Source organism: Callospermophilus lateralis, chromosome 11, assembly GCF_048772815.1.
Source record: "Callospermophilus lateralis isolate mCalLat2 chromosome 11, mCalLat2.hap1, whole genome shotgun sequence".
Classification (NCBI taxonomy): Eukaryota; Metazoa; Chordata; class Mammalia; order Rodentia; family Sciuridae; genus Callospermophilus; species Callospermophilus lateralis.
In genome coordinates, this window is record NC_135315.1 from 108,820,912 (window position 1) to 108,831,121 (window position 10,210).

The 10,210-nt window shown below is 37.5% G+C and overlaps 1 pseudogene; it reads left to right on the top strand.

Moving 5' to 3' along the window:
• Positions 1-314: 314 nt before the first annotated feature.
• Positions 315-914, top strand: LOC143410753 (histone H1.10-like; annotated as a pseudogene).
• The last annotated feature ends 9,296 nt before the right edge of the window (positions 915-10,210 follow it).

The following is a 10,210-nucleotide window of genomic DNA, read 5'->3' on the forward strand; positions in this document are numbered from 1 at the left end:
CTTCCATTTGTTTTACACAAGGAGAAAGATCTGTATAGAAATCTTCTGAATAAAAAAATGTAGCTTAGCAGAGTGCAGCACACATGTCCAGAAGGTGGGCAGCTTTGGAGCAGCAGCGCTGCAGTGGCCAGGAGATTCGGACCCGAGCTTGAGCCCTCCCTGAGACCCAGAGCTGCCCCAGACTCCCACCCCGGATCACGGATGGCGCTCTTCCATCTGTCCCCAGCCCTGCCGCCCAGTCCCGGACCCGAACCTTGAGCCCCCACCCCACCTTCCTTTTCCCGGCACCGCCTGCCACAAACCCGCTGTCCACCATGTTGGTGGAGCTGGAGGAGGGCTTGCCGCTCCTGGGTGCCAAGGGGGCCATGGGGAGGGCGGCAAGGCATGGGGGGGGCAGCGACAAGGGCTATGGTGGCCCCAAGCATAAAAGCAGCCACAAGAAGAACCAGCCAGGCAAGTACAGCCAGCTTTTGGTGGAGACGTCCGCAGGCTGAGGGAGCAGAAGCTTGTCGCTGGTGGGCATCTATGCAGAGGCCAGGAAGGTGGAGAGGTTCGACCAGCAGAACAACTGCACCTACCTCAAGTACTTTGTGCAAGCTGGTGCAGAATAACTTGCTACTGCAGGTCAAGGGCACAGGGGCCACCGCCTCCTTCAAGCTCAATTGCCAAAAGATGTAGGCCAGCTAAAGGTGCACAAACCCAAGAAGCAGGCAGTACGGTGCCACGCAGACCCCTGACCCACCAAGGGCGCCACAGCCGATAAGCACGCACCCCGGAAGGCCGCTTCCACCGAGGACAAGGGCAGCAGCAGCAGCAGCAGCAGCAGCAAGGCCAAGAAGGCAGCAGCTGGGAGCAAGAAGTTGAAGAAGGCAGCCAAGCCCAGTGTCCCCAAGGTGCCCAAGGGCTGCAAGTAAGCACCCAGGTCCCACACGCGACAACGTGGAGGGGGACCTTCCCAGCTGGGCCACGACCTCCCCTCCCCTCCCCCACGCTCTGCTCTGACCTCCCCTCTCCCATGCACCGCTCTGGCCTCCCCTCCCACAAGCGCTGCAGGGAGATTTTTGAAACAGCCCGGGTGATGCCCTGATTGGCTCTGGCCCTTAGCAATGGCTGTCGCCATAGTTACCGCCCCACCCAGCATCCAATGGGCAGGGCCCTGGTTGGCTATCTGGCTTCAGCCTCCAGGTCTGGCCCCCTCCCTCTGGCCACCTCTGGGCTCGCAACAATTGCTCAGGGTGCAGGGCAGCGCACAGCTCCCCCCCCCCCCAAGCCACAATAAAACATTCTTGACCTTTGCAAAAAAAAAAAGATTCTAGTGTAGACAGAAAGATTTAGAAGTGGAACGTGGTGGCACATGCCTGTAATCTCAGCAGCTCTGGAGGCTGAGACAAGACTCTCTCAAATCCAAAGCCAGCCTCAGGGATGGTGAGGCACTAAGCAATTCAGTGAGACCCTGTTTCTAAATAAAATATAAAATAGGGCTGGGGATATGGCTCTGTGGCTGAATGCCCCTGATTTCAATCCCTGGTACTCACCCCCCCTCCAAAAAAGAGAAGGATATAGAAATCTGTAACTTCTTTTTGCAAGTCACCTTTGAATAGTTTTGTGTGACCAATGTGCTGATATTTTTATATATTTCCTATTTCATTGTCTCTGAAATGCCATCACCTTTAAGACACTTAGAACATTCTTATTCTATGTACAACTCGGAAAAAAAATTGCCATGTGGTTACAACATGCCAATTTTAAGAATCCATGGATCTCAGATGTGCAACTTAAAAATCCATGAAATGCCTTACAGAGTTGAATTGTATCAAAATAGAGCTAAGTGGGACTGGTTTTCTGGCTCAGTGGTAGAGCACTTACCTAGCATGTGTGAGATCCTGGTTTCGATCCTCAGCATCACATTAGATAAATAAGTAAACGTTTTGTGTTCATCCACAACACATATATATATATATATATATATATATATATATATATATATATATATATATATATAAAACAGGCTAAGTGTTCTGTCTTGCTCCCCAAGTTTCAGTGGTGCAACAAGTCACAGAATCCAGAGAAGACTTATTAAAAGAGACTCAGGGAAGAAGCAGGCAGACTCCGCACAAGCAGGAAGAACTTGACAGCTGAAGAGGCTCCGAAGCCTGGCGCTGGGGACTTTCTAGAGGTAAGAGCAGGAACACAGAACCTAGGGCCTCCTATTCCACCCCCTCGCCTGGGCACTGTGCCGGTGACTGGCTGGGTACCCCTGTCAGCTGGACTGCAGCCACCAAGACAGGACAGGTTTCAGGAGGGTTTCTCAAGATCACTAGTCCCGGTGAGGGCACTGTCCCCCTCTCGGTCTTTCTTCTTCTTCTACCATGCTCGGGTGTAGGGTCGGGCACCAGGCGAGCAGGTGGCCTCCGGAGTTGGAGCTCGCACATGCCAGGGCGGGAGGACCCAGACCCAGGGCAGCAGATCCTGGCAGCAGTGGAGGCCCGAGCTCCCAGGCCACCTCTGTGGCGAGGGTGGGAGGCCGGTGGCCACTGCGGGCTGCACTCCTGTGTTCTGTGCACCGGGCCTTGTCCCCGGATCTCTGGGCTCTGGAGGTTGCAGGGCTCCGTGGTGGTCTCCAATGCTCTTTTCTAGGGCTCTTCTCTTTCCATCTCCATCACTGTGAAGGGACTATCTTCTGAACCTGCATTCCTGGGGGCTGTGTGTGTCCCCTTCTGTGTGCCCTGGAGGCCAGGAAACCTGGCTTCCAGATAGGACTGGAGCGCAGCATCTACTCCATGACCCTGAAAGTGTCTCATTGGGGAAACCCTACTCCAGGATGGAACTCCTGGGCGCCTGGAGGGATCTCAGGGCCATATGAGTTGGGGGCCGCCTGCAGAATGTTTGTTTCCGGAGGAGTTCGTGGGCTGTAGGCCAGGCGACAGAAAAGAAGACCGCCCAGTTTACCCTCTGGGCTGGCCAGCCAGGCACTGTCAGGTAGGGATACCTGGGGCTACCCGTGGGAGATTAAAAGGATGAAAACAACACCTTCAGTCCCGGGATGGCAGGGCCTAAGGGTGGGACATTTTCTAAAAGATATGAAGAGATGGAAAATGACCAAAACTTGTATATTTTAAAGTTGAAATGAACCTTGCAAAATTTTGGGAATGCACAGTTGTGTACCTAGTGCCTAAAGAAATATTAGGTCATTTACTCCCTTCTACCCCTTTAGTTTTAGTTTTTATTTTATTTTAGCAAAGTATCTGTTTCGCCAACATTTTCCTCAGGAGCTGTGCATTACTCACTGCAGGTAAAACAAACTTAAAATTCTCAGGATGCTTTTGACTTAAAGTCTGTGTTCTTGCACTTCTAAATGTAGAGGAAAATCATTTATTGCTGTGTTTTCCATGTGTGATTCTTTCCCTTATTCTCAAGGACCCAGTGATATTTATTTATTGGTTTTATAAACATCTATTTAAATGTAGTTTTTGTATGAAACACTCCCAGTTGCCACAGGATGTAGTTTGGGGATTAGAAAATGCTGTTGGAGAAAGCTGCTAGTGACTTCATTTTTCAAGAATGTAAGTCATTTCCTTTCTGTGATTTCAGAAGGTTAATATTTCACAGCAGCAGAACTTTGTGGGGAAAATTTTCTGTAATGCATCTGTCATTAAAAAGTCTTTTGGGTTTCCTTCCTAAGAGCAGTGCATAAATTTAAGCGAAGCCATGTTAAAGGATAAGAAGTTTTTCAGCATTCAGAGCATTATAAGACTACTGTAGAAATAATTTTTAAAAATTAAGACCTACAAATGGTGTGCAGGATGTAGAATGGGGGAGGATAGAAGATCAGAAAAGGGCAGGAAAACAGATACCTTTGCTTTTGTCCTTTGTAGTATAAAACTTGTAGCACTTATCATTTTTGGGGATTTACTTTTGGGAAATAAAAGGTTTATATTTAAAAGGAAATACTTCACAATATAAGACAACTGACATTTGAATGCCTTTTGAGTATGTTTTGAAACATATTGGATTCACATTTCATATTAAAATGGACTTTTGATAGGATTATTAGATTTAAATGTTCCTTGAGGGGATATCTCATATCAGGTTATCTGCAGGATATCTTCTTCAGAATGCAGACTGGCTATAATATGAACTAACCCACCCTGCCACATCCCCCTTTGAATTGCTTATAAGAATCCCCGAGATTTGATATTGATAGGACACAGTAATCAGCAATTCTTGCAGTGCTCAAGACATTTTAGGGGACAGTAAATCTTTCTCTATATCCAGTTTCTCCTTTTGGTGGGTATCAGGAGTAAATACACAATTTGAACTTGAAAATTTAAGATGCCATTAGTTATACAGGAAAATGCCTGAAAACAACATGGGCTATGATAGAGACACTGCTTTTGAAAACAAATTCCAGCGTGTCAGGTAACAGTTTTTAGCTCCAAGTTTCTTAGAAACTATCATTAGACTCGGCTAGCTGAATTAGAGGTGAATTAGAGCCTTTTATAGATTCTGGATCCTGTTTCCACCTTTAACTATGTTTATAAAGCTTTTGGATTTCACAACTTCAGACACAATAGACTGTGTACCCTTTTGTGGCATATACTTGGAATGAGAGTTTCAATCAGAATTGTTTTTGATTTGTCAGTTTTAGAGTTTAATGCAAATGAATCCTGTCTCACAACTCACTTTTTTGATAAAGACATTCTTTTTGTGGTTTTCAACTTGAATGTTGCACATTTTAATTTCTAAAGATCTGTTCTTTTTTTTAAATAAAACCTGCAAACAATTATTTTTTTTTAACACGGAAGCCAGTACCAAGAAAAGATTAATTCAATCCAGATGTAAAAATATATGTGAATTTTAAATTTGGATGATCTCAACAAGTTTTATTTTTGTTGATGAGGCTACCTGGATCCTAGATGGCACTTACAAATTATCCCTTAGGTTGTATTCTGAATTGATAACCAAATTCATGGGCATTCTCTAAAAGCATTTTACCGTGGTATTAAGTCTTTAAAAGGTAGAAATTGGAGATGATTTTTTTTTCTATTATTCATTAATACATACTTCATAATGCTCTAGTTTGGTACATGAAGCCTGTTTCTCAAGTGGGAAAATGAGTTATTTAATATTTTGTATCCTGGTGGGCAAGGTACAGAGACTTTCCATTTTATTTGTGCAATTTCAACTTTTTTCTTTTACAGAAAAAAAAAATGTTTTAGTCTTCATTGGATTTCTGCTGCAATACAGTTTGTAGTTTCAGGTGAAGCAATTGGTTCATATATGAAGGCCCTCAATCCTCTATGCCCTTTTAACCCCTGAAAACAAACAACAAACACAACTTATAAGAAAACTTCAGTGTATTTTTTAAACTGTATCCCTAACTTTGGAATTTTAAATGGTATTTGTGGCATACTTACAGTTATATATTTTTAGGAATTCTTTGTATGATTTTATTTATTTATATATATATATATATATATATATATATATATATATATATATATATTATACATTTTGAGAGTTTGCTACATTGTGATTGTGTGTAAACAGAAGGAGGAATAGGAGAAATGTAGGGAAGAAATTTATGATAATGAAATTCTAGTTAAAATATATTCTTCCTAAACCTAAGCAAGGAAAATGGTATTTTGGGCCTCTGTGGTTAAACTTCAATGTATTGGGTAATCTTTTTAAATTGTACCTTTTCTTGAGGTAAAGGCTTTGGGTGGGGGTACAACAATAAATAAAAAAAGTTAAAGAGATAATTTGAGATGAAGGAGGAAATAGAATACTGGGAATTGAGTTGCAAAAAAATTAAATTAAAAGGATAAGTATTTTAAACAAGGCTGAGGTAGGGAGAACTTTAAATTTAGATGTGGGAATTAAATTAGTTGAGGAAAAAGGACGAAATGATTGGAATTGAGCTGCCTATAAGCATGGAATATGTCTGCTGGCTGATATTTTCCTTGGGAACATTGTCTTCCTCAGTATTGTGTTGAAACACTAGTTTGATGTTAAATAATGTATAGAGACTGGGTGCTTCTTTCTGTCCCCTATGTCTACAAAAAGCCTGTTTCTGTTTCAAAGACTGGGTACATATTTTGTCTAAGAGCTAATGATGAAATAAATACAAATATTTAATTAGTCCCCAGCACCTGATTAAACTGCCAATGTTTCTCTCTTATGCTGTGGGACCAAAGGGACTGTACAGCAGTGACAGCTGAAGTTATGAGTAAAAATGAGCAATCTGTATTTTTCATAATCTTATGTAATTTAGTGTATGATTATTTCTGATGCAAGTTTGTATACTATCACTTTTTATATGAATCATATTGAGCAATCATGTAGTATACCATATTGATCAAAGATGGACTACAGAATATTGAAATGGCATAGAATTAATTGATCTGACAATTTGTCATTTACCTTATCAAGATTAAAAAATCTTCTAAATAAATTCCCAGATGAACCCACTATAGACCTAAGGAAAAGGCAGTTCTTTTCTGAACATACCTTTGAGTTTTATAGCATTTTCTTCAAAGAAAAGAGATTATTAAATAATTAGCATAGAAATGTTTTGTTACAAGAATGTACAATGTATATAAATGAGATTATACCAGTTACCCAGATTCGATACCTGCTTATTACAGGTATTTATGCTTATTTTTATTTTTTTTTCTGTGCTTTTACTAATTCCCCAAGTAGACCATACCCCTTCTTGTATATTTACTTTTTGGTTAGGTCATATTTACTTGTCTTAAATGTCACAGATTTTAATTATTCAGTTGTGAAAAATACAATGATAGGGCTGGGGATGTGACTCAGGGGGTAGCGTGCTCGCCTGCCATGCGTGCGGCCCGGGTTCGATCCTCAGCACCACATGCAAAACAAAGATGTTGTGTCCGCCGATAATTAAAAGATAAATATATAAAAAGATTCTCTCTCTCTCTCCCCCTCTCTCACTCTGTCTTTAAGAAAAAAAAGAAAAGAAAAATATAATGATAAAGACCTTCACTGTTTTTAAAAAACAGAATATTTACATCATCCCAATAAAACTAGATTCTCTTACATGCAAATTTTATTTCCAGAGTATTTATGGGTATTTAACCATAATTTTATTTTGCTTGTCATCATGCAATATAATTTTAAATACAGCTGATTAACTATACAGTATCTGTGAGAGTCAGTAAGCATGTGTACTTCAGTAATGTGTTCTTTTGTATTGATGACTGTTTTTGTATTTTATGTATGCACTACAAATTGTTTATATCAACATTCAAGAACTTTTGAGTCATTTCTTATTTTGAACCATTAGGACTACTTGGTTCATCACTATTCTTTAACAAAAAACTATTCCACTCAGCTTCTTTCCTAGTGTAACAATGAAACTGTATTTTTTTTACTAGATGCTATGAGAATTATAATTCCCATCTTACTTTAATTTAATTAGAGTTAATATTATATGAGTTTACTAAATACAAAATAAAAACCTTAACAAAGACTGTTTATTTTATTGTATACTTTTTGCAGCTATTATAAATGTTTATCTAGAAATTATACATAACAAAATACACTGCATGGTTTTTGTACAAAACAATTATAGATTATTATACAACAGAGAAGAAAAAGTATTGATCATAAGATTGCTAACATGTGCCAGCCACGGTGGTACACACCTATAAGTTTAGTGTCTTTTGAGGTTGAGGCAGAAGGGTTACAAGTCCACATACTGCCTCTGTTACTTAACAAAGATCTAAGCCATTCAGCAAAACTATGCATCTAATAAAAATATAAAAAATGGCTGGGGAGCTCATGATGTAGTTGAGTGCTTATATGTTCCTAGGTTCAATCAATGCTACAAAAAATGTATATTACAGAATTTTGAAGTGTGGTAAAACTTTGATAATAATATAAGATGTACAGAATTTACTAGATAGTACAGATAAATTATGATATATTGTTAATGACATTTTTCTACAATATTAGTAGATATGTTGTTTTTGGTAAATTTTTATTGTTATGTGCCACATAGTCTAAAGTATAAAATTCCAATGTCATTATTTATAGGTTGAGATACCATATAAACAAAACATATATTATTTTTATACTGATTCTTTTATGCTTTACAGAGTATTTTGCTCTAAGCTTTTTAAAGTTTAAGGAAATTGAATTCAAGTATGGTTTCAAAGTCACTAAAAACTACACAATAAAAAGTATAGAGATCACTTAACAACCATGGTGACAACTCTAAAATGTGTTAAAGTTGAAAAAAAACAGTTTTATGTGGATAGACTGATTTTAAGTCTTGACTCTATCTTTTATCTACATGATGACAACACACTTTAGAGAACATTCAGCCAGAAATTCACCACATTGTACACATTAATCAGAAGCCCAAGTGCGTATGTTTTGTTGGCTTTTTCATTTCATCTATTTTTTCTTATTTTTAGTCATTTCAATTTTAGTAACCTTGAAAATATCTACTTTTCAAGCTCCATTATTTTACATTTGGGGAAAGGACAAAATTAAGAAAGCAAGAGACCTAAAGAAGTTACTTTGTAAGTACCTTATTTTCACCACATCAAAAACATTGGTGCAAATCTCACAAACCTAGAATTCAGGGAAAAGAGAAAAAAAAAAGACCATCAAACAAACACAAATACACCTACTAAGCAAAATAAATGAAAGAAGTGTAAACCAACAAATTTTCTGTTTTCAATTAATTATAATAGAAAAGACATAAAGAAATCTGCAAATATTCAAAAATAAAAAGAACATCTTTGATCAGGAAATTTGTCAGAATAAGTCCTACACTATGGAACACTGAAAATAATAAAATATATTTAAATTTATTTAATAAGAAAATATTTTAAAAAAAAATAAGTAATGAGAAGTTGTAAGAAGGATAGAGAGAACACTTTCACAAGTTACACCACATAGATTGCTGTAGTTAAAAAAAATTAAAATACTGAAAGTGTGGTGTGATCCTGCACCTCTACTCTGGTACTTCAAGATTGTGAATTTTTGTAACTACTGAACTCCTCTCTTTAACTTTAACTTTCTTTTAAAAGTGATTCTGAAGTCTAAACAAAAATATTTATTACTAAACATAATTATTTGTCAGTGGCATATTTTTGATGTTTATAATCTATTTTTGTGCTTGAGACCTCTAAAGAAATTTAAAATAAAGCCTGCTTACTGAAGTGTTTGTAAGCATAATGTAGTTTTTAAGGTTTTACTGTTTTAAAATGAGCAAAACTTAATTGAAAAGAGAAATCTAATCTCATTCAACTCTTATGAAAATAAAAATCCAAATTCTATGAAGATAAAGATCTCACCAGTAGTTTTTACAATTTCTGAAAAATTCTAAACTTGAACTGGTAAACCAATAAAATAACGTTCATATTAGCCTCTAGATTTCAAGTTCTTGTTACTGACTTCAGCAAGTTTGATGCCAAAGGCCATGCTAGTAGCACTGCACAATTTATCATTAGCCATGTTTTCATGCAGGGAATTGGACCAAGGGCTAACACAAAGTTATACTTCAGCCTCTAGTTATAACTTATAAAATAGATTCTGTGCATTTTAGCTAATATTGTTTTATACATCATTGGTAGTTTCTAGTTTCTTTTTTTTAAGAATTATTTACAGCATGTAAAATTTATTGTATTAGGCATATAAACTTATAATGCAATTGAAATAACTTATAAGAAGATGAAGCATAAAAGAAAATAATTGGAGAGTACAAAGGCAGCTCTTAAAAGTATTCATTCTTAAATCAGATTTAGTATTAATTATATATAATAAGATTATTCAATTAGTGTTCGAATTTTTCTGTGTTCTAGATTATTATAAACTGACTTCTGTATTTAAAAATATTTTTATTGTGCAATATCCAGAGACTTAAAATCTTGTTCAATTTAGAAATAATGTACAATTTTTTTAAACAATGTGTTAAAATCAAACCAAGAATAAAATACTTTCAGCAATAGTAAGAGCAATATATTACAGAAATATCCTAAGTTTTTTAAAAAGTGGTTTAGAAAAGATAGATGACAATTGTTGGCATAATTACAACTTTCTTTCCCCCACTCACACTTTATAAATATTATTTTTATTCTCAAGAAAAAGAAACAAGCTCAAGATTAAACCTACTTGTCTGGTAATTTGTCTTTCTCTTTTCTCTCACTGAGAGACAGGAGATGAGTTACCA